At 42.8% G+C, this 24,124-nt stretch overlaps 1 protein-coding gene and 1 long non-coding RNA gene across 8 annotated transcripts in view; both read left to right on the top strand.

Annotated features, from left to right (window-relative positions):
• The window catches only part of CADM2 (cell adhesion molecule 2), a 717,808-nt gene that overhangs the window by 278,302 nt on the left and 415,382 nt on the right, over positions 1–24,124 (top strand). The window lies entirely within an intron of this gene.
• Positions 1–24,124, top strand: part of LOC128349665 (uncharacterized) — a 229,506-nt gene that overhangs the window by 186,091 nt on the left and 19,291 nt on the right. The window contains exon 3 of the long non-coding RNA XR_008318908.1: positions 16,837–16,880. This is a non-coding gene — a long non-coding RNA (uncharacterized LOC128349665). The remainder of the gene's footprint in view (positions 1–16,836; positions 16,881–24,124) is intronic.

The following is a 24,124-nucleotide window of genomic DNA, read 5'->3' as shown; positions in this document are numbered from 1 at the left end:
ATATATTGGATTTTCCAGGGTTCAAAATATGCTGGGTAATTGGGCAGAAAGCTAGTTGGGGTTGTTCCAAATGACTGGGCACTGAGCAGCAGGTGAATATTGCTTGATTAATGGTCTTTGCTGTTTAGCCTTTCTGTGCAAACAGAATAGAGTAACCGAAAAAAAAATGCATTACCTACAAAATAGATAACCTTTGGTCTGTATTTTAAGTATCAAGTGGATAAAGCAACAGTCCTAAAATCAGTTGGTCATTAGGAAAATTTTATTATCATTAATTTTCACTTATGGAAAAATATTTCTTTAAAATGCATTATATTTCTGTTTTTTTAACAAATATTCTATCTGATCAATCTTCCATGAATACTAAAAGGATGGCAAATCAGGTTTGTTTGTAAGCTTGTATACCTGAATGTGGTAGGTGACAAAGTACACTAGAATGATGAAAGCGTGAATTGTTTTATTTAATTATTTCCTTGCAAATTACTTTTTATTTGTTCTTTAATTTCTTATAAAACAAATAAGCAAGTTAACAAACAACTCTCTTTCTAAATAATCCTTTTAATACAGTCAATAAATAAAAGTTTGAGCAGAGCTGAACAGTATTTGAATAAGTATATTTGAGACCAGTACTTTAGCTGTCAGTTGCTCTCTTGTTCTGCTTAATTTATCACCTGTTCAGTTTGTAAACTTCAAAGTCAACTCAAAGTCATACTCACAGAAAGAGGATTCATGTCATACAAACCAATCTGACCAGTTCAAATGATGTGAGCAAATTTGGCATTTGTGCTGAATGGAGCTCTAGTTGGTGTAGTGGTTAGAGTGCTCGACTAGGACCAGGGAGATCTGAGTTCAAATCCCCATTCAGCCATGAAACTAGCTGGGTGACTCTGGGCCAGTCACTTCTCTCTCAGCCTAACCTACTTAACAGGGTTGTTGTGAAAAAGAAACTCAAGTATATAGAACACCGCTCTGGGCTCCTTGGAGGAAGAGCGGGATATAAATGTAATAATAATAATTAATAATGTGCTGTGAATTCGGTTTGTATCAGACTGTCGACACAGAAGTCAAAAAGGAGTATTGCCTACAGTCTGAATGGCTGCTGTCTTGAAACAACATAGTGGATTGGCAAAAGAAGAAACCAAACTTTATCAGGATCTCGATATGCTGTGAATTTGATCTGTATCAGATTGTAAAACAGCAGTTATTGGAGGGGCACACACCACACACACAAAGTCACAGAGATCTCACAAGTCCTCTTCCCTTTGGAGTAAGCTGAAAATCATACTGATTTTATAAATATTCTTATTTATTTATTTATTATTTTATAAATAATCTCTAAGTATGTAGTACACTACTCTGGGCTTCTTGGAGGAAGAGCAGGATATCAAAATAAATAAAAAATAATTTTTGCTTGTTCCAGGGCTTCAGACAACATTGTCATGGAAAGGGGTGGTTCTCTAGGAGTATAACTGCCCGCAGCCCTGTATGATGAGAAATATATATGGGTATACTTTTCTGGATCTGACTGCTGTCTGCAAGAGATTTGTTATGCAGGTATTCTAATTCAACATGTGGTTTGTTTGAAACTAAATTGTAACTTCTGCATTTCTGCATTTTCTGCATTCTGTTGTGTGTGTGAAACAAGTAACTAAATCCTAACCATGTTAATAAACAATTGATTTAGGGAGACTTAGTTGGAAGTAGGTGTACTTCAGCCATGATCCGGTTGAAAGTTTGTGTGTGTTTGTGTGTGTGTGTGTGTGTGTGAATGGATTAATCATGAATGACTGTACTTGTAATGAAGGAGAAGCAGCACATTCAGTGCTTCCATTTACATAAAAGACAATTCGGCATAGTGTGAGCTCTTCAGTAAGCTGCTTTGAAACAGAATAAGAAGCATGCTTCGAATTTCCATTATGCATACGTAGTGCTCTGTGGCATTTTTGTACTTGATACTGCTTTCAAAAATTGCTGTTGGAGAGAAAGACAAATAAATCAAACCAAAAAATACATTCTTCATTTATCTAGCAAATCTTTGTCCTGACCCGTAACTTTGATTCTAAATGAGCTTGAGAGAAAAAAGTAACTGTAATAGTTATGCATTTCAGTAATAGCAATATTACTAAAAATAATATTACCAAATATTATTTGGTAATATTATTTGATGATATCTCTATATTTAATCCTCTAAGGCATACCCGTGGCTAATCCCATACGTGGCAGCTCTCGCGAGAGTTTGAAGAGCTGCCGGATAGGCTGCCATGGACAGGTCATGGGACAGATAGGAGAGGGGGAAATGGTGATGGCAGCAACGGCCAAAGAAAACTGTGGCAGGTGGCTGGCCAGTGGCAGGATGAGCGGGAGGACAAAACAGCGGTGGTCCAGCAAAATGGCGGGGGATGGGCAGGAGGGCAAAATGGCAGTGGCCAGGGAAGAAGGCAGAGATGGCAGCCAGCAGTGGGCGGGCCAGTGGGCAGGGGAAGGAAAAAGCCAGGGAAACAGCAGCGGGGATGGGGTGGGGAGGCGGTGGCAGATTAGGCAGCTAGAAGCGCAGATGCTCTCTGCTCGGCCCAGCTAGTTACCAATATTATTCTAGGCCACAAGACGCCTAGAGCTCCACTCTACTCAGACAGAAGCTGATTAAGCACAGTTGATTGCCCATGTTTGGGAGTATACAGTGCTGATAAGGGCAGCAAAATCTGCTCATTTCTCCGCACTTATTGCATCAGTGGATTCCTGTCTGGTGGCCATTTTCCGTATCACTGTTCTTTGCTGGGAAGGGTTTATTCTGGTGATCTTCCATCTGGTCACTGTGACATGTTTGCCAGTGTTTTCACTGATAAAGTTGCTCACCTTTCATCAGAGTTGGACTCCAATTGCTTGGTATCAGTTGAGGTAATAGAGGCTGGGTTGTGATACTATCTGGGATACCTTTGAGCTTCTTGAGGCTGATGACATGGACAGGATTCTCGCCAATGTGGGCACAGTGACCTCTAGCCCAGACCCTTGCCCCTCCTGGCTTGTTAGGGCTGCGAGGGGAAATATTGTGTTCTGGTTTCGAGAGACGGTTAATTCCTCTCTTTGGGAGGGGTTTGTTCCATCAGCCCTGAAAGAGGCGGTGGTCTACCCTCTCCTGAAAAAGACTTCTCTCGACCCTGACAATCTGCATAATTATTGTCCAATCTCCAATCTTTCTTTTCTTGGTAAAGTTTTGAGAAGGTGGTTTGTGCTCAGTTGATGAGTGTCCTGGAGGAAACTGATTTCCTGGACCCTTGCCAGTCAGGGTTCAGGCCGTAGCACAAAATAGCACTGAAATGGCATTGGTCACCCTCTTGGTTGACCTTTATTGTAACCTTGATGTGGGAAGTGCACCTCTCCTGGTTCTTGTTGATCTCTCAGTGGCTTTTGATACCATCAACCATGCTATTCTTCTGGAATGCCTAGGTGGGCTGGGCCTTGGGAGCACTGTTCTTTAGTGGTTCCGGTCCTATCTCACTGGGCGATTCCACTCAGTGTCAATTGGGATTGAGTGTTTTGCGCCCTTTTCCCTGTCTTGTGGGGTTCCACAGGGCTCGGTCCTTGCTCCCATTCTCTTTAACATCTACATGAAGCCACTGGGCCTGGTCATCTGTCGGTTTGGGGTAGGTTTTCATCAATATGCTGATGATACTCAGCTTTATATCTCTACCCCTGGCCTAACAGGTGACACCGTTCATGTGCTGGCTCATTGCCTAGAGGCTGTCAGGACCTGAATGGGCCAAAACAAGCTCAGGCTTAATCTCTTAAAGATCGAGTTGCTCTTGTTCAGTTTGTGATCTTGCCAATTGCTGTGTGTGAGTTTATCTCTTGGCGGGGTTGCGCTTCCCTTGAAGCACAAGGGAATCAAGATGGGTCATGACCTGGGGTCCTTCTGGATTCGCTCCTGCTGGAAGAGGCCTTGGCCAGGGGTGCCTTTGCTCAGCTTTGGCTGGTTCACCAGCTACGGCCTTTTCTCAACTGGCAGGCCCTGACAACAGTAATTCATGTCTTTGTTATCTCTTGCTTGAATTACTGTAATGCACTCTACTAGGTTGGCTTGAAAATGATTCAGAAGCTTCAACTAGTCCAGAATGCAGTGGCCTGCCTGCTCATGGGAAGCCATAGATTGCATAGTGTTACACCTCTTTTATGGTCGCTGCACTGGTTGTCTGTTTGCTTCCGAGTCCAATTTAAAGTGCTGATTCTCACCTACAAAACCCTTATGGGCTTAGCACCTGTATATTTCCAGGATTGCTTCTTTCAGCCAGTTGTATCCCGTCCTGTGAGGTCTTCTCAGATGGCCCTCCTTAGTGTCCCGGGCCATGGTGTAGTGCATGGTGCCTGGGCTCATAGGAGGGCCTTTTCTGTTGGTGCCTCTTTTATTTGGAACACCCTTTTCCCCCAGATTCATTCAGCCCCCTCTTTAGTGGCTTTCAAGCCACTTCTCAAGACCTATCTTTTTCACCAGGCTTTTGCCCTGTGATTTAAAACACACACCAATGATTGCTATTGTTATTGTACACTGCCCAGGGGTCTTTGGAGGAGGTGATATACAAGAATTTTTAATACATACATACATAAATAAATATTAAAGCATAAATGAATAATTAAACATACATTTTTCCCTACTGTATATTTGCTAAATGAAATATAGAATATAGGATTTTAAAACCCAATAAAGTGTATGTATTTGGTATTTTTGTTTACCTCCCCAAACTTATGTCTTTGGGTGGTTTACAACAAATGCAACATAATAATAACAGCAGTTAAAACATTTAAACAGTTTGAAGTGGCTTGTGGGCAGGTACTTGCTTAAATTAACTTAGTTGTATGATATTGCTTTCTGTAAAACTGGTCATGTATCATGTACATGCCAAAATAATTATGTAGTAGCTGAGCTGGATGCAGAGCATCTGTGCCTCTAGTTTTCCCTCACCATCATTTTCATTTCCCACCTGCCACTGCCACCATTTTCTTACTCTCCACCTGCCCACTGCCACCGTTTTCTTCACCCGTCCTCTGCCACCATTTTATTTCTGCCCACTGACACCATTTTCTTCCACCACACGTTTTCTTTTTCCGCTCGCCCACAAGCCTGTCCGGTGCTGCCGCTTTCCTCTCCCCCTGCCGGCAGCTCGCTCGCAAACTCTCATGAGAGCTGCCACGAATGGGATTAGCGACAGGTACGCCAGATAGATAGATAATGAAGCTTCAGCAGGTCAATATAGTGCCCCTGTAATTTTCAAATGTTTTAAAACTCAAGCAATTGAGCTTAGCATTCAGTAACTGGCTACATCACCATTGGTTAGATATGTTTCAGCAGAAGCATACATCTTGCAATTAAATATCAAGCCACAGACTGGAATTTTGCTATAAACTGTAGCACAACAAAAAATATTGTATGGTTTCAAAATAAAATACCCAGATGTGGGTACTCATATCATGTGAGACAGCCTCCTACCCCAATCTGCCTACCCCAGACCCACACTCTCCTGCCACAAAAGTGGGACAAACCTCTGTTTAGTCCTGCTTACCCCACCCCACTACCTAATATCAGAGGCATAACCAGGGTGGGGCAGGCAGGGTACGTGCCCTAGGCGCCAGTTGCAGAGGGACGCCAAGTGCCTGCCATGCCCCGCCCCACCCCAAACACCACAGTTGATTTAAAAAGTTTTTTTTTTAATCGCACTCCCCCCCCCCCCCGCCGTTATCTCTGAGTCTGGGACGGGGCACACGCCCCCCAGGAGCCTCCATGAGCACTTACTTTTGCATTAATTTCGGGGAGCATTTGCTGCCTGAAAGCATCTATTCCTCTTTCTCTCCCTCCCAGAGAGGGAGAGAAAGAGAAAATAGACGCTTTCAGGCAGCAAGCCTGCCCTGAAATGAGACGGAAGAGCTCGCTCCGGCAATTTATACCTCGAGGCCACACCCCCTTTGTATTTTTGATAAACCATAGAAGAGAGTCATTCTCCAGAAAACTCATCACATATGTTTTATATGTATGTATATGATAGTTTTCATGGTTATTTTAATTTGATCTTTTAATATGTTTTTACAGCTGTAAACTGCCTAGAGACTTTGGTAGTCGGTGGTATAAAAATATGTTAAATACATTAAAAAAATGTATGGTTACTATTTGTATTTGGAGTCACTTGAACCATTAATGGCACAGTGGGGAAGCAACTAGAGAGCAGGAGGCTGTTGGTTCGACTCCCCACTGGTGTGTTTCCCAGGATATGGGAAGCTCCTATATCGGGCAGCAGCGATATAGAAAGGTGCTGAAACACTGCACAGGAGATGGCAATGGTGAACCCCTCCTGTGTATTCTACCAAAGACCAACCACGTGGCTCTGTGGTTGCCAGGAGTCAACAACACCGACTCGACGGCACAAACTTAACCTTTATTTTACAATACGTTTGCATCCTGGTTTTTGGTTGAGGTTCCAGTTTGTTGTTTACTTCTGGTCTTTTTTGGGACTCCAAAAAGTTTCTTTTAGCTTCTATTCTTGGAGTTATTTGGACTCCCGATTTGAGGGCAGCTGTGTGAAAGCAGCTCTTCATTCCAAGGTGTGTTTTTTAAGTTATTTGGTGAATGGATCATGTTGGCTCACTGTAGCTATTTGATTCTATTTAGGAGGATAGGTGTGAGAGGGCTGGGAATGTCTTATGTAAGGAACAGCTCCTTTCGTGAGGATCTAAGATCTCATGTGTGACCATAAAACTGCTCAGGATTACCCAGTTAAATTTCAGGCCTTACCTATGGAAATTGGAAATTGCATTAAACTCTATTTAACTTGGTTCTAAGTCAGATTCATTATAAGGAAGGTGTTGTGGCACATAACTATTTGATATTCATGCAGTAATGAAGAGTGAAAGTAATTGGCTGTATAAGTAGCGTTTGTCAGGTGCACAACTGACTTGTCCTAAGTCATGAGAATGCAGACTAAGCAGTCCCCTGGCCTGAGATTTTCCAGCATGTGATGGCTACTAGTGAGGGATCATTTTAGATTTAAAGGCAGCACCTGTTATGTATTTTTCTGTTCTTTTCATTCTCTTCAACATTTATTCTCAACCCAAGGGAATTAGGCAAAGACCAAACAAAGCCCATAGTAGAAATGTGTTTATTATTAATAAAATTGCCATCTCTGGCAATTTTTAAAAAACACCTGAAAACCCATCTTTTCACCCAAGCTTTCACAGCTTTTAAAAATTGTCTGTCTTTAATTTTATGGCTGTTTTTAAATTGTTGCATTGTTTTAACTTTTATATGTGTTTTAATTGTTTTTATGTTAACTGCCCAGATGAAAGTTTTGGCGGTATAGAAGTTAAACAAACAAACAAACCCCTCTCCCCAAATCCAATTTTCCTTTCTTTGGGTGGGCTTTGCTCTGTGCTCTGTTGTTGGAGGGGGGTTAGAGGGGAGGGGAGTAGGCACTTAGCTGTGCTGGCTTGCCCTTCCAGCAGCTCATGGGCACATGGATTTGATTGTTGCAGAAGGATAAACGAAATCTCTCTTCCTCTGCTGTTTGCTCTGATTTATTGGAAGGGGAAAGGAGGGGACAGTTTGATTAACATTCCAGAATTGTTCATAAGTGTACCCCTTATGTATTAATTAATTTATTAGTTTCTCTCTCTTCCGTGCCCTAACCTTGAGATTCCCCAGCAATAGCACTGCCTGCTCATTTTGTGTATCTTACTCTTAAGATGGAGTGGGTTTTTTGTTTGTTTTATTGCATGTTGTAGCTGTATGTGCATGTAGGCTGACTTGTGTTTTGGAGGAGGCACTGAGGCTGTAAGGCCCCACTCTGAATGCAGGTGTGCGCACACTGCCTTGATAGTGGTTAGAGTGCTGGACCAGGACTGGGGAGACCCGAGTTCAAATCCCCATTCAGCCATGAGACTTGCTGGGTGACTCTGGGCCAGTCACTTCTCTCTCAGCCTAACCTACTCCACAGGGTTGCTGTGAGGAGAAACTTGCACTGTTCTGGGCTCCTTGGAGGAAGAGCGGGATAGAAAAAATGTGAATGTTACTGATTGCTGGCAGATAGCAGCTGGGGGGCGGGGGCGGCAGGAGGGTTGCTAATACACAATGCTGGATTTGGAATGCAATGAACACGCTGATCAGCGAGTGTAAGGACTACATCCTGTCTCCAGTACCTCTCTGAATAGCTGATAGGTGTGATTCCTGCTTTCTGAAGAAGGTTGTATCTGTGCTGCTTCAGCAATTTGCATCAGTGAAAGCAAGTAAGGTGCAGTTATAATTTTCAGGTAGTGCCATAATTTTTTAATTAAAAGATTAATAAGCTTGACTTTTACTTTTTGAGCTGATATTATGGTGAAGTTATCTGAAAGATGGGTGTCAGATATTTTTTGGGGGGTGCAATTTCAGTTCTTGCCCTAGGCACTGTTTTCCCTAGATACGCCTCTGCCTAATATACCTTGTTGCAAGTCCCAGAGAAACAGATGGTTCCCTCAACCAGGTAAATGTATCCAATCTCCCCTGAGCAGAGAACTGGCCTGAACCCAAGTGACCACCCCACCCAGCCAGTTCTTCTGTTTGCCAGTTCATATGCCTGAATGAAGCACAGCAGACCCCCTTGGCCCACAGACCCCTTGGCCCCTTCCTCCCCAGCCATGGAACCGTGTTCTCTGTTTACCTTTCTGCGTGCCTGATTGAAGCACAGCGGATCCCCTTGGCCCTTACACCTCAGTTGTGGAACCATATTCCCAGCTGTAGAACCATGTTGCACTATACCAACCACTAGTCCGGCCATCTCGCAGCCAGCCTACGCAGGTCCTCCGTCACCTGTAGTATCGAGGCCTTGTGCTGCAGCAATCCAATGTCATTGCCCCTGGGTGAATGACTAGTACATATGATGATGGCGTACTCATCCAGCAGCAGCAGGGAAAAGTTCCACCACATGCCTCGACACCCCAGCTAGTCTACCTCTGCAGCCCTGGCGAGGTGAACCCTCCAACTGGCCCAACACACATAGCCGTGACCTAGATGAGTATACGAAGAGGGAAAGGAAGCCACTGGTGGTCTGCAAAACAAAGGCAGGTGAACGCCACTGCCCCAGTTCACGAATATGACCCTCAGCCATCTCCACTACTGCCACTGAGGAAACAACCCTGATCCTGAAGGAGTGGGTGCCATGTTCTGCCAGATTAAGGCCACCCTCCGCGATGTCCAGTTCAAAAACAACCAGTGCTATATTAAAATGGAAATGATTTGACCGAATAAGTCAGGTGACCTACTGTGTCACTGTGATTCCTGAGCTTGAATGGGAAATTAATTAATGACTTTCAAGTACAGCTGTGTCAGATGCTGCATCCAGCTGTGATTGTTGCCTTTGTGCCACCTAGCTGTGAAGCCTACCTCTCATAAGAGAGAGGAGAAAGAGCTACAGAGTCAATTCACCATGTTCACTGTGGTCCATAGGAATAAAACAAAGCCTGCTAGATCTGCTTAAGTTCCTACCCCAAGAGAGGAGAGTCACTTTTTTTCAGATGATTAAAGAAGACAGGTATGTTGCACTGGTCAGTAACAACTCTGGAAGAAAGCTTCAGCAACATGAAAAACATTCCTGAAGGAACTGGGGATTGAACATTGAACACAAGACTACACAACACACACACACACACACACACACACACACACACACACAGAATGGTGTGGCAGAGACGAGGTTTGGCAAATAGTTTCCACTTAAAGAATATTGGAGTATTTAGATGTGAAGGTTATACACATGTGCCAAAAGCATAGAGGAACTGGCTGAATTGAAAGGAGTACCATATTTTACGGACTATAAGACGCTACGGACTATAAGACGCACCTTAATTTTAATCCGGTTTTTCAGAGTTTTCGAGCTTTCCTTCTCCTCTCGCCTCCATCTCCCCTCCAAGCCTTCCCACCACGCCCCGCTCTATCCTTTTCCTCCTTCTGCCAGAAGCAGCGAGCCCACGTTGGTGACCTGCGGCGGCTGCTGGTTGTTGCTCATCGAGGCCACCAGCGGGTCCCGCCCAGGACCTCCTTCTCCACCTCCTCTTGTGCCTCTGGTGGCTCCTGCAGGCTGGCACTCGCCTGCGCGGGCTCGTCTCCGGGTTGGGCCCCACGTCCCCTCAGAGGGCGGCGGCACAGCCGCCTCCCTCATTGCAGCAGCATCAGGGTAGCAACCGGAGGGAGCCCGGGGAGGGGGGCGGCAGGCGGGCTGACTAGGCTGCTCCCGGCAGGCCCCGGCGAGAGAGGAAGGGAGGTGGTAAGTGAATTTTCCCTGCTTGCCCTTCCTCCTCCTCCCCCCTCTCTTTCCCGACAAGCCCTAAACTTCCAACTTCTCCCCGGCTCCGGCTGCACAATCCAACATGGCAGGGAGTGAGGAGCGGACGAGACCAAGCAGCGTGAGTGGAGAGGGGAGGACAGGGCTAGAGGCGAAGCAGCTGGTACAGGGAGCAGCAGCAGCAACAGCGTCAAGCTTTTCGCAGAAGGGCCCGTCCGCGCCTTCGCTTTCCCCTCCACCCTCCCTCCTTTTCCAGAGTATAAGACGCACCTGAATTTGGGCGGATATTTTTCGAGGGGAAAAGTGCGCCTTATACTCCGTAAAATACGGTATCCTATGGATATGCACTAGAAGTAACACAATACAGAATCCTTATTGATGAAACTGATGATGGTGAAATTTGTAATGTTGTGTAGTTTTTATGAGAGACAAAGGCCAACCAAAGGTGAAGTACCAGAAGCTGGGCCAAGGATCCAGATGAGTGAGAACCAGATTTAGAGGGGGTTGCACAGCCTGACCAAAATTGAGGTGCTCAAACAAGATGCAGCTACAAGGCAAGGCAAGTGGGCAAAGAATAATCCTGAACATGTGGTGATGACTGTGGTGAGACATTTGCACCAGACATGCAAACACACTTCTATAAGGACACTACCCTGCCTAGCAGCAGCCAGAGAGATGTGCATTGACCCCTTGGCTGGACAGACTGCCTTCCTACCTGGGAGGAATACCCTGCAAGAAATTGAGGAAGACATCTATATCCCGCCACCACCAGGCTTGAAACCCTCCAGAAAAGAGAGGCCTGTGTACAACCTCCAAAGAGCATCTATGACTTAAAGGCATAGCACTTAAAGCCAGGTGCTAGAGCATCCTGATGTATGTTGATAATCCGACTAGTGCCTATGAGGGAAAATGAGACCGCCATGAGATTGCACAGCACCTGAAGGTCTCGGGTGCATCTCCTACTACCTTGGCTTTCAAATAGAAAGAGAAGGCGATGGGACATTCTTCCAACCAGAGACAGAAAGTCAAGGATCCCTGGGACAGACAGATGCTGATGAAGTCAGCAAACCCATGGATACAAATGTCCTGAAGCCAGATGAAGATAGTCAGCCTTTACCCACCCACAACCCATGCTGTAAAGCAACTGGCAAGCCTCTTTATATATAACCACAGTGACAGGCAGTCAAAAGGCTGGGGGGATACCTGAAGGGAAATGTCACAAGCAGTGACAAGATTTTGGGCAGTTTGGACATGCACCTAAATACATGTTTTTCTTGGTACAATATGGTGGATTTTGATCACATCCAAGATGTAAATAATACCTGTTTGGTACCAGAAATGAATTTTTTTCTAGGTTTTATTGGCAGTGACCTATATTTTCCTTTTTCCTAATGTGTAGCTTGGCTTACTTGCATGAACAATCTTCTTTTGCTCTGTAAGCACTTTTCTGCATGCAGTGCGCCAACCATGGGCTGGTTCGTATGAGTTGATCTATACAAAGTCAGCAGAGACAAACAAAATAAGCCTTGTGGTTACATCATAATTGCAGCAAAGGGGACATAATTCAGGGTGTTTGGATCTAAACCACAAAAAGGAGAGTGGAGATAAATTAGAATCTTACAAGGAATGACAACTAGCAGGACTAGCAAGTTTATTTAAGCCTGGGACTGAATGTTCATTACACACACACACACACACACACACACACACACACACCCCTCTTCTCATTTGGAGTGTACCATTTGTCAATACTGATGTGGTCCACACTTTTTGTGAGACCCAGGGCAATTCCTCCGCAGCAAAAAAGAACCTGAAAAAAAGTGAAAAAGAAGACAGCAAAGGTACAATAATACCTTTATTGTACCTAATATTATTGTACCTAATAATATTGTACCTTTATTATTATACCTAATAATAATAATAGTACAATAATAATAAGAGACTAGCCAATGGGTTCCAAAGGTACATAATTAATCATATTCAACTGGTGGTTTGTTTTTTTGTTTTTTAAAAAATGTTGTAACAGACTACTTACTTCCACTAGTGATTCTTCAAGGTACAACTGCTTCCTTATCAAGCCTCTGGATTGTATACACGCGTATTTTTATCTGCATCAAATGACAATAAAACTGGGTTCTGTGATACAGCATACAAATATTAAAATATTGCCTAGTAGTGCACAATGCAACTTTAAGATGACATGATTTCTCCCCAACTATGCAAGGACTCTAAAAGAGTTTCCTCCGATACCTGACTTATAGAATTTCAGTACCGCTTCCCAGTCATTACCCACAATACAAACTCATGCTACACACTCCTCACAATCCCAGTACTCCTATTTTTCCAGCTTTATCTTCTCATATTATCTTCTGTTCCAAACCAAACACACTCTCCTCAGTACTTAAATTCCTGGTGCCCTTCCTTCAATCAGCTGCACCTTATTTTCTGTGCCCCCTCCTCTCATTGCTATGGCTCACACCACCATGCTTCCGTTCTTCCCCAGCAGGAATTCCATATGGTATCTCTATTAAACTGAGGATTTGTCAATTTCCCTCCCTTCCCCCACACTTCCTCAAACACAAGGAGTGGCCAAATATTCCAGAAGAGAAGGTAAGAGATGCATCCTTATTTTTAATAATTTGATTTGGCAACCATAGGACTCAAGATTACACTGGTTCCACTACACTCCAGTATTGTCACCTGTTTTCTGGTGGTACTCTTGTGCCTTTAACAGATGCCCAAAAGGTGGAGTTTCCTTTTCAGTGCATCTCTGTGTTGAGAAACATTGTAGCTTTGACTTTTTGTTCATCATGCTGATCTTATTACCATAAGATTTTTACCAGCGGGTGAGAAGCGGGAAGTATGGTAGCCTTATTCTAGCATTTTGCTCTTCTCTTTTTCCTTATGGGATTGAACCCTACTCCTGTTTAAGACTCTGCTTTCTGTCAGTACATCCTTATCACATTGCTCCTTGAGAGGCTCTTATACTCATTCACACACAGTCCCCCTTCACTGATCTCTCTCATTCGGGGGCAGTTTCTTATTTTTAAAAGTGGGGTTGGGGTTGGGGATTCAGACAGTACAGGAGGAACCACCTCTCTTCCATCTCGATCCCCCCCCCCGCCATGAAGCTAAAGAGACTTGGTTGTTGTGGGGTTATATGAGATCATTCAGTAGTGAAGGAAGTGCACTATTTGCAAAATCAGAAGCATTCTTCTTTGTGCTATAATCTTTTCTGAATCTGAGCCGTGACTAAGAATCTCCACTTCAGGGGGGTAGTGGAGGGACAGAGTGCAGGGACAGAGCACTGGTACTTCTTGGCTTCTCTGGCTGTTGGGGTTGGCACAGTCATGGAGACTGTCATTTAGAGTGCCATCACTTCTGAATTGGCAGCTACCTTATTGCTCCGCTGTACTTGTATCTTCTCATCCCCCTTTCCCCGATGTTTGGGTATTTAAAATAGCCTACCAACCTGCACCCATTTTCTTCCTCCCCACCGCTCTGCTCCTTTCTGTCTGCCTCCCTCTTCCTCTCACTTATGCCGCCGCTTGCTGCTTGTTCCTTCGGCACTGAGATCTCGCTGCCCAGCCCAGGCCTGGCCACGTGTGCCCTCTGCAGTGATCCACCTTGCTGTCGAGGGACTGGGCCAAATGGTGGCTGCTCCTTCCCCGATTGGCCGATCCTGGCCCCATGTGGGGAGAGGCAAGATGGTGGCACCGTGGCTGCATCATGTGCCAGGAGCACAACCATGCCCCTTGACCCATCATGCTGGAACGGCGGGGGGATCAGCATTACATTTCACTCCTCTGATATACTATGGAGCATATCAAGCAAATCATAATAGATGAATATACACATGCTTGTGGTTAAAAAATAGGAGGGTTATTTGAGATTTTAAACACATTATTAGATTTTAATGTTAAGGTAGTTTAACTGTTCCATCTCTTAACTAGTCAGACTTAGTTGGCTTTGTTAACACCTTCTAGTGTTTTGCAACTGCAAGCCTAACAGCTTTTAGTAAGTCAAGTATTGGTTCTTGACAGTTATTTGGGATGTGTTTTACATAATTCAGAAAGACTTGTTTGGAACTGGACTTGAATATAATTGGAAATTATCATTTAAAGTGCCAATTAACATTTTCCAGAACTTTTTGGCTCACTCTTTTGGAGTCTGAGATACCAGTGATATGTGTTCTTATTGGAATCTTATTGTAAATTTAAAGTAACTGATAATTTTCAGCCCTCATAAACAAATTCAGTCCAAATTTCATTCGACTATTTACTTCTTGTAAATCTTTATCCCATTTTACCCTATATGTTTTTGGTTTTGGGGGTGGGTGGGTTGAGAAATTGCTTATATGCTTTCTGGTTGTGGTAACTCCTTTAGTTTTATTCTATGCTGATTTGTCAAACTATCTCTCTCCTAAAAAAACGCATTTGTTTTAAATTTTAAATAAAATGTCGGGAGTGTCAGTTCAGACTTTTGTCTTTATTTTTGCAACTGCTTAAGGCTTTCTTCACACAGAACCCTTAGTAAGTTTGGTTGCTTATGTCGTGTGTAAGTGTACTTTGTTCACACATGGGGAAAAGAATGAACCAGTAATGAACAAAGTGACTAAATGATTTCTTAAGTCACCTTGTTACATAGTTAATGTTTAAAGAATTTGATCAGGGCTTCAGTGAGAGGTGACCTGGGAACACTGTATATATTACTTTAAATGCATACAGGGAAAATATATAAGAATGTATATGTAAATGTTATAAACTTTGAAATAATACATTTGAAACATTGTGCAGCAATGGCACCATCATTTTCAGTGTTTCCTTACACTCATACCTGGTTTTGTATTTCTGTGGCCTTTCCTCAACAATTTAGTGATGTGGTGACTTGCAGTGAGCACAATGATAGATGTACAGGGGAGTGTGGCTTTCCATTGACCATCTTGCCATTGGCCACTGGGGTTTGTGTCCCAAATATTAGGCACAATAGGAGTATATGTTGCCTGATGTATGGAGTAAAAGTGGGACCTTAAATGCATCCCCTGCCCTTCCTTAGATTTGGTTTCTACCTCTCCCCAGCTATTGCTGATCACTCTTTTTATGGGCACAATGAGGGAATTTTTACCCTCACTTGGATGACTTTGAGTGGGAATTTTTCCAGCATCATCAGGGTCTGAGAGACAATAACAGGATGCAGTGATTAGATTTGGGCTATTAGGCTTGGGAAGGAGCCTGGGGGCTGCAGAGGGAGCTGCAAGTTAGAAAGCTGTGCTTGCATGGGGTTTGCAGACTTGAGCAAACATCGCATGAAGGGACTGAGGCTAATTGCCCAGGTATGGCTGGGGTTTGCCTTGGTTCCTGTCAGGGTTGGAGCCCCCATTTTGCAAAAGGGTTAAAAAAAACCCAGGCTGCCAATGGAAAGTGATGTTGTAGCCCACGGGGGGAGTTGGGAGGTGGCTCAGGCTCCAGAAGAGCATCGAGCGAACTCCCACCCGGGCCCCTAGTAAGGGCTCCCCTGTCCTTTTAAGGTAGTGTTTGCTGCTTGAAAACATCTATTTCCCTTTCTCTCCCTTGCTGGAGGGAGAGAGAGGGAAATAGATGCTTTCAGGCAGCAAACACTGCCTGAAAAGGATAGGGGAGTGCTCTCTCAGGTCTCTCCGTGGTGTGGGCATGGGGAGTTCTCTCAGGGCTCTTCTGTGTGACATCATGCTCACGGGACATCATGCTCATGTTGCTAGAGGGGCTGCTGGGCGGGGCTCCATGCCTGGTTCCTGTTACTTAGCTATTCCAGAAAGGAACTCTTGGCTGGAAGACAATGAGCCATGTTAAGAGAAACTTCTTCCCTTAACATTCTTCCAGCCATTTCTTCATGGATTGATAGTTACATGTCAACCTGCTTCTTATAAGAAGCCACTATTTATACACTGTTCTGTTGCTTAATTTAATAAAGTTGTGGCCATGCATTTTGCCTATTTCAAAAGTTAAGAGGCTGACATGTTACTCAGCATTTGTAGGGTGGAACCAGAGCATCCTCCTCACAGTTAGGGCTTTTGCAAGCTCAGCCAGTGTATTGCTGACCAGCTCAACAGGGGAAGCTATTTTTACTGCACTCTCCTCCCAACAAAAGTACTTTTTGACTCCAGCTATGTGTCCCGGAGGGCTACTGCTCATGTTCCACCTTACTCATGCTACAGAATATGTTAGCCATTGAATGCATCTCTTTATTCCTTTCCATTGAAATGTCTCCATAACCTCATACTTTAAAGGAGTGCCAGCGCAGAAGAAGCACCCATCAACACATATAAACCCACCAACACATAAATTTGGGTCTGTCTTGGACCATGAAACATCCTTTGGGAATTCAAATGACTGGCTACCAAGAGTGTGGGAAAACAGTGTGAGATAGTAGTAAACCCATTTGACTCTTTGGTTAATTATTTATATGTTTTTAAATACGTGCTTCAAAACCATTGCAGCATTATTATTATTATTATTATTATTAATTAAATCTACTAACACAAATACCTTTTTGTTGTTTTTAGGTAAGCTAATAAACGTTTCTTCAGTATAATTGGACTCAAAGAAGGTAAACCAGTTTCAGGTATATTATCTGTTTGTAGTGTTTTGATAACTACTGTGTTATAACTACACATATTGTTTAATAGCCAAAGTGAAATACTAAGTGAAATACACAATTATTGAGTATGACTACTACATAAATGTTGAAAACATGTAGAACTAATAGCCAGTTATGAAGATATATCCTAGATTTTAATATAATTTTTCCAGTTAGCAATCTTACTACAATTACAATAAAATAGTTTAAGTAAATTAACAGGGAAGTTAAAAGTGTGTGCAGAAGACATGGAGCACATGTCTAAACATGGGAATGGTAGACCAAAATAAAGATTCACAACACAAACTTGAAGTTTATTATATCAGAATATAAAGTTCTATTAGTTGTGTACTATATGTTAGTAAAATAGCAAATGTGGCTGAAAATACATTCAAAATATCTTGAGACAGAGATGCTGAATTTATTTTTGTGTGTGCAACACTCTGGAAATTTCAAGAATATGAAGTGTCCCCCCCCCCCCTATACATGAGCATCACTGTAACAATATAATATACTCAATCATGCATTTTGTTTGTTCTTGAAAGTAACTGTTGTTGGAGAAAGAACATAGTATGATGAGATGGTTATATTAACTAAAACATCATGACATTTCCCAGCATTAATTCATCCAGAATTTAGATATGCATATTATACTGTGTAGATGATTATATTGATTGTATAAAAATGAATTAGTAAAATATGAATTAGAGTAATTCAAAATTGCTGTGCATTTATGATTACTAAAGTGCTATAATCTGCAGTTTAGGTATGATGCACCTATGCTTGCATGTCATCAGATTAACGTTTGGTAACACAACTTTTGATTTACTACCTGATACAATTGAGAAGTTCTATATATACGAGGTGGTTTTGGATAATATTTATATTCTCCGTGATGAATACTTTGTGATGGTCATTTCACAAATGGCAGAGATGGCTTGCTGTTTTAGTTATTAGGTTATGCACATGTATGTTTGAACTCTTTGCTGACTTTTCCTGAACAATACAAACAGCATCATTTCTTCCATGTTAAACATATAACTGTGGCTGGGATGGTTGAATGGTGAATTTTAGTGAAGCTGAGCTGTAATTATGGATAATGGCATTGCAACATTGCTGTTTTAAATGTTATTAGTTTTACCACATGATTAAGCACTGGGCATTCTCTGTGATACAAACTTAACTACATTAAGATTGTATCCAGATGGTGGCACACCTTGTGGCTAATTCTACAGTGCTAAACCAGAAATGGAGAGAGAGGTGAATTAATAAAGAAGCAGCTACTGCAGGGTTTTTTGTCCTCTGGTTCTTGATTTGCTGATATCATCTGTGCTGATTCTATAAGCAATCTACTGTTCATCAAGCATGGTGGGCTTATGACTTCTGGGCAATGAGTATATTTAATCAGATGAATGTGTGCATGTGATACTAATGTTATCTCCCATCTGAATTCACTCTTATTTGGAATTAAATTCAAAAGCATATTTGGTCATAATCAGTACCTGTTCCATTATTTTCATTCACTGGCATTTTTAAAATGGATTTATTTGATATACATGATGCATCATAAGATTTAAAGCAATTTTTTAGATGAACTGGCCAATGTAACTATAATTATGGAAAGCCCTTCTGTATTCAGAAGAAATGTCCTCCTGGAAAGGGTTCAAGGAGCTAATTTTCCTTCAGTGGTGTTTCTGTGAAAACAATGGTTATGTTAGATCCCCAATACTTTTTAAAGCTAAAAACTGAAAAGATTTGCATTTAAATGAGCAAATATATGGAGCTGCAACATGTTCTGCATTTGGTTTGGGACTAATGGCTGATATCCAAACTAAGGATGTGCTGGTGGAAGATTATTTTCCATTGTGCAAGTGAGAAGGTGGTTTTTGGCAACCCCTCTTGCTCTAAGCCACCTGTGCCTCCCCAAAATATATCCCTGAGGGTCATATCAGCAACGTGATCATATGGGACTCACTGTAATCTGCAAACTGGCAGTATTTGAAACAGATTATTTCCAGACACTTGATTTGTTTCACACATCACAGTTGTTAAACTGTGTCCCTTCCACATGGAGAATCAGTCAGAAAAAGTATACATATGCAACACATTCAAAATTTTAAGCAGAAAATGTTTAACAAATGTGATATGTGAAACAAATCCGGTGTCTAGAATTAATTGTTTCAAATATTGCTAGTTCACAGATGCGAATTTATTTGTTACAAACTAAAGTAGAATTGATGTTGATATTTGATGCTGAATTGATATTTTGGGTAAAAAAGAATATGGTGAACAATGTGGATGTCTGCTCCTTTTGCATGCAGTGTCTATAGCTGAAATGGAGTTGGTTGTAGCCTGTTGCTAAAACAGTGTTTGTACAACCAGGCAATTGTAGATTATTATTTTCAGTGTTGTTCCATTGAAAAATAGCTGATTTTCGTTAAATCTGAATACCAGATAATGATGTATGTTTTCAAATTGCTTTTGTTTTTATACGCTCTTGGCTGATTTGCAAGTGTAGTGTATTGTCGTGGTCTGTGAGGATCAAGAGGGAGGTGATGAGAAAGACATGAGAAATCTAGCACCATGAATTATTTTATCTGTCTATCTATCAAATTTGTAGACTGCCCCAAAGTTCTATTTCTGGGTGGTTTACAACTGCATAAAGCAAATGAAAACAAAAATTGAAACCTTAAAACAATTTAAAACCACAGTCAAGTTAAAAGGGGTGAGTCTTTAGGGACTTTTAAAAAGTTGTCAGAATAGGGAGGCTCTTATTTCAGCAGGGATTGCATGCCAGAGTTTCAGGGCAGCAACAAAGAAGGCCAGTTGCTGTGTAGCCACCAGACATGCTCCTGGCAACTGCAGACAAACTTCTCTAGATGATCTCAATGGGCAATGGGGCTCATGGCAAAAAAGACGTTTTTTTAATTATCCAAGGCCTAAGCTGTTTAGGGCTTTATAGGTTACTAGTATTTTGAAGCCCGTTATAATAACGGGCGCTAGCCTTTTCCTCTCCCCTTTTTTTTTTTAAAGTATTGCCGCCGCCGTTGCCGCCGAAGTCCCACCCTCCCTCCCTCCCTCCCTCCCAACTTCCGAAACCACCTTACCCCGGCCCGTGACAGTTGAGGAAAGGAAGAGCTCAATTGAAGAGGAAAAGAGGAGCTCGCAAGCAGTTCTCCTCCCTCTACAAAGCCTCTTTCCGAACTGGCGCTTGGGGCGGAAAGGACGCCTCTTGCGTCCTTTCCGCCTAAAGCGCCAGTTCGGGCAGAGCCTTTGTAGAGGGAGGAGCACTGCTTGCGAGCTCCTCTTTCCCTCTTCAATTGAGCTCTTCCTTTCCTCAACTGTCACGGGCTGGGGTAAGGTGGTTTCGGAAGTTGGGAGGGAGGGAGGGAGGGTGGGACTTCGGCGGCGGCAGCAGCATTTTCATCTCCCTGGGCCGGTCTGGACCCCCGCCGCCATTCCCCCTCCCGCCACCCACCACAGCCCGCGTCTCCGGCCGGGCCAGCCACCCAGGGCTCCGGCGGGCCCGCCACCCGCCGCGGCCCACGGCTCTGGCTGGGCCCTCCGCTTCCCGGGCCCATTCCTGTCTTCCTGGGGCGGCTCTTTCTGGCCACCCAAGATGTTTGGCGGCTCCTGGCGCTCGGTCCTTTGCCGCTGCTAATGGCCGAGGCGGCGGCTCTGCCACCGCCTCAGCCAGTCTCTCCCTCCTCCGCAGTCCCGGCTTCTTCGGGGCGGCCGTTTGTGGCCGCCCAACATGGCCGCCGGGTGCTGGCGGTCGTGTCTCTCTTGGACTCGAGGCACGAACGCACGCTTGGTGTCCGTCCACGGACGGACACCAAGCGTTTTATTAGAGAGGATAACTAGGACCTTGTATTTTGTCCAGAAACATATTGGTAGCTAGTATAGTTCTTTTAGTATAGGAATAATATGGTCTCACCAAGGTGACTTGGAGATCAACCAAGCTCCCAAATTCTGTACCAGCTACAGCTTCCGGATTACCACGTACAAAGGCAGCCACATAAAGAGCACATTTCAGTAGTCTGAAGGTTACCACCATATGTTCTCTACTAAAGTCATCTGTTCTGAGTTTATCTCAGGAATGACTGTAGTTGGTGTTTCAGCCAAAGCTTACAGAAAGCACCTATGGCCATTGCCTGAAACTGAGGTCTGGATCCAGAAGCATCCCCCAGACTGCGTACCTGCTCCTTCTTGGACTGGCACCCAGAACTTGCAGGTCAAACCTTTCTTCTGACAAACTGGGGAATGGTGAAGTGTGCATATAATAATTGTTCTTAAGTATTTTAATTGGTTTTAAATGCTTTTGTATGGGTTTTAAATTGGTTTTATAGTTTTTTAAGCAGTGTGTTTTGATTGTTGCTTGTTTTTATGTCTTTTATAACTTGTTGTGCACCACCCAAAGCCTTTGGATGGGCGGTCTATACATGTAATTAATTAAATTAATTAATTGAATCTCACAGGGCTATGAAAAGAGTGGGAAGAAAAACCCAATAGGGGAAAGCCTGTATGTGTAATTTGATTTTCATGCATGCGCCCTATATTTAAGTTAACTTTTTTCTGAAACTGCAATGAATATGAATACGACATATATTTATATGACGAATATGAATGCATGGAATATTTATACACTGCTTTTCAACAAAAGATCCCAAAGTTATTTACTACTACTACAACTACAATATTTATATACTGCTTATCAACCAACGTTCTCAAAGGGATTTACATTGAAAAATAAATAATACATACAGAAGATGGGCCCCCAAAGGACTCACAATCTAAAAAGAAACATAAAGCAGATACCAGCAATGGCCACTGGAGGGATGCTGTACTGGGTTTGGATAGGGCCAGTTGCTCTCCTCCTGCTAAATAGAAGAGAATTACCACTTTGAAAAATGCCTCTTTGCTTAGTTATCAAGGGTTAGCAGGGTATTTATATCTATTTTCGTAGATATAAATATATAAAATGGCTCCCTGTCCCCAAAGGGCTCACAATCCTAAAAAGAAACACAGAAACCAGCAAGAGCCACTGGAGGGATTCTATGCTCGGGATGGATAGGGCCAGTTGCTGTTCCCTGCTAAAGAAAGAGAATCACCACTTTAAAAAGGTGCCTCTTTGCTCAGTTAGCAAGGAATAACTGCTTATAATTTATATATTGCTTTTCAGCCAAAGTTCCCTAAGTAGTTCACATCAATATAAATAAATAGTTAAAATGGCTCCCTTTCCCCAAAGGGCTCACCATCTAAAAAAGAAACATAAGGTGGAAACATAAGGCAGCAACAGCCAATGGAGGGATGTTGTGCTGGGGATGGGTAGGGTTATTTCTATGGGTAGTGGTAATTTCTCTCAGCAGTGTTGGCAAATATTGACTATCTCTCCCCTTCTGAAAAAAAAATGCTTTTGGCACCAGAAATATGTCCCTGTGGGTCACACAGCCTTCAGGGACATATTTTAGGATGACACAGAAGCCTTCTGATAGAAAGGAAGATTATTAAAATGCGTGTGTGTGTGTGCGCGCGCGCACACACACACACACACACACGGTGTGAAGCACTGAGACTGTTATCCAGGTGTTTTGTTAGGATCTTAGCAACTGAATTTAGAATGATAATGCTAAATAAAAAGTAACTCTTAAATTTAGGACATGTAGAATCAACAAAAATAACAGACAAGTCTGTTGGTATGCATTTGCTCTTTCATCTGCACTCAAACCTATTAGCATAGTCATTGTCCCTGGAGTACTGAATCAATATGCTTTTAATTTAAATGCTTTTGTAAATTAAATGGCTAGTTAAGAACTATACTTAATTAGGGATCATTGCTATTTTACAAGACTGAGTCATTCTATCTTAGAAATAATAAAAATTAATGCCTAGTGTAATTTATCACAACAATCTTCAGTAAAATTATTTATGCTAGATTCTTGATGAAAATGACATGAAACGTAGAGCATAAAGAAATCCGTATCACCTGCTATAAATTACTAGTGAGGTTTTATGGAAAGAATCATAACTGCTGATGTACGTAGCTATAAAAAATTTGAGAACATTGACTCAGTACAAAATAAAGTTATTATATTGAGCAAACTATCCTGTGGCACCTTAAAGACTAAATTCATTGTGGAATAGCATTTGTAAACTACAGCCTATGTCAGACTCCCATCTTGGTGACGTCTCCCCCCCCACCCCCACCTTTAACCTGGGTCCTGAATTCCACCATTAGGAATCAAATGTGGGGTGGTGGGGAGGAGCCCAGCTGGTCAGGTGGCAAAGTCAGTTACAACTTTCACATGTGTTTTTTAGCTTCCTGTCACAGAACAATACCATGCATACATGATTAAATCTGTGTTTATTATTATTATGGTGAAATTATTATAAGTATTGTGAAGAGTCTCAAATAAGTTTGGTTGAACAAATGTGTGATGGAAGCTAAGAAAGTTCATTACTAAGAGAGTGTGGCTATACACTGGAGAGGTTGCTATTGGTGGTGGAGGAGAGAGAAAGTTGGCAGTTGGGGATTACAGCCAAGGCACTTGGGCAAAGGTTCGCTTTTGCCTGGCAGGAAAAAGTGTTAGCTAAGGGACAAGCCTAAAGGATCTAGACCCATTTCAAACTGGCTTCTGGGCAGGCTATGGGGTGGAGACTGCCTTGGTTGGCCTGATGGATGATCTCCAGTTGGGAATTGACAGAGGATGTTTGACTCTGTTGGTCCTTTTGAACCTCTCGGCGGCCTGTGATACTATTGACCATAGTATCCTTCTGGAACATTTGAGAGTGTTGGGGGTGGGAGGCACTGTTTTACAGTAGTTCCACTCCTAACTCTCGGACAGATTCCAGATGGTATCGATTAGAGACTGTTGCTCTTCAATCTGATTATTCTGATTCTGATTCAAAATCAGAATCAATCTGATTCAAAATCTGAGCTTAGGTATGGTGTTCCTCAAGGCTTCATACTTTCCCCAATGCTTTTTAACTTCTACATGAAACCGCTGGAAGAGATCATCAGGAGAGTTGGAGCTGGATGTTATCAGTACACTGATGACACCCAGATCTATTTCTCCATGTCAACTTCTTCAGGAGATGAAATATCTTCCATGAATGCCTGCCTGGAAGCAGTAATGTGCTGGATGGGAAAAAAATAAACTGAAGCTGAATCCAGATAAGACGGAGGTACTTATTGTGTGGGGTCAGAATTCAAA

The sequence above is a fragment of the Hemicordylus capensis genome, chromosome 3 (genome assembly GCF_027244095.1).
Source record: "Hemicordylus capensis ecotype Gifberg chromosome 3, rHemCap1.1.pri, whole genome shotgun sequence".
Lineage (NCBI taxonomy): Eukaryota > Metazoa > Chordata > Lepidosauria > Squamata > Cordylidae > Hemicordylus > Hemicordylus capensis.
The sequence above is the reverse complement of the archived record's forward strand: the minus strand, read 5'-3'. Positions and strand labels throughout refer to the sequence as shown.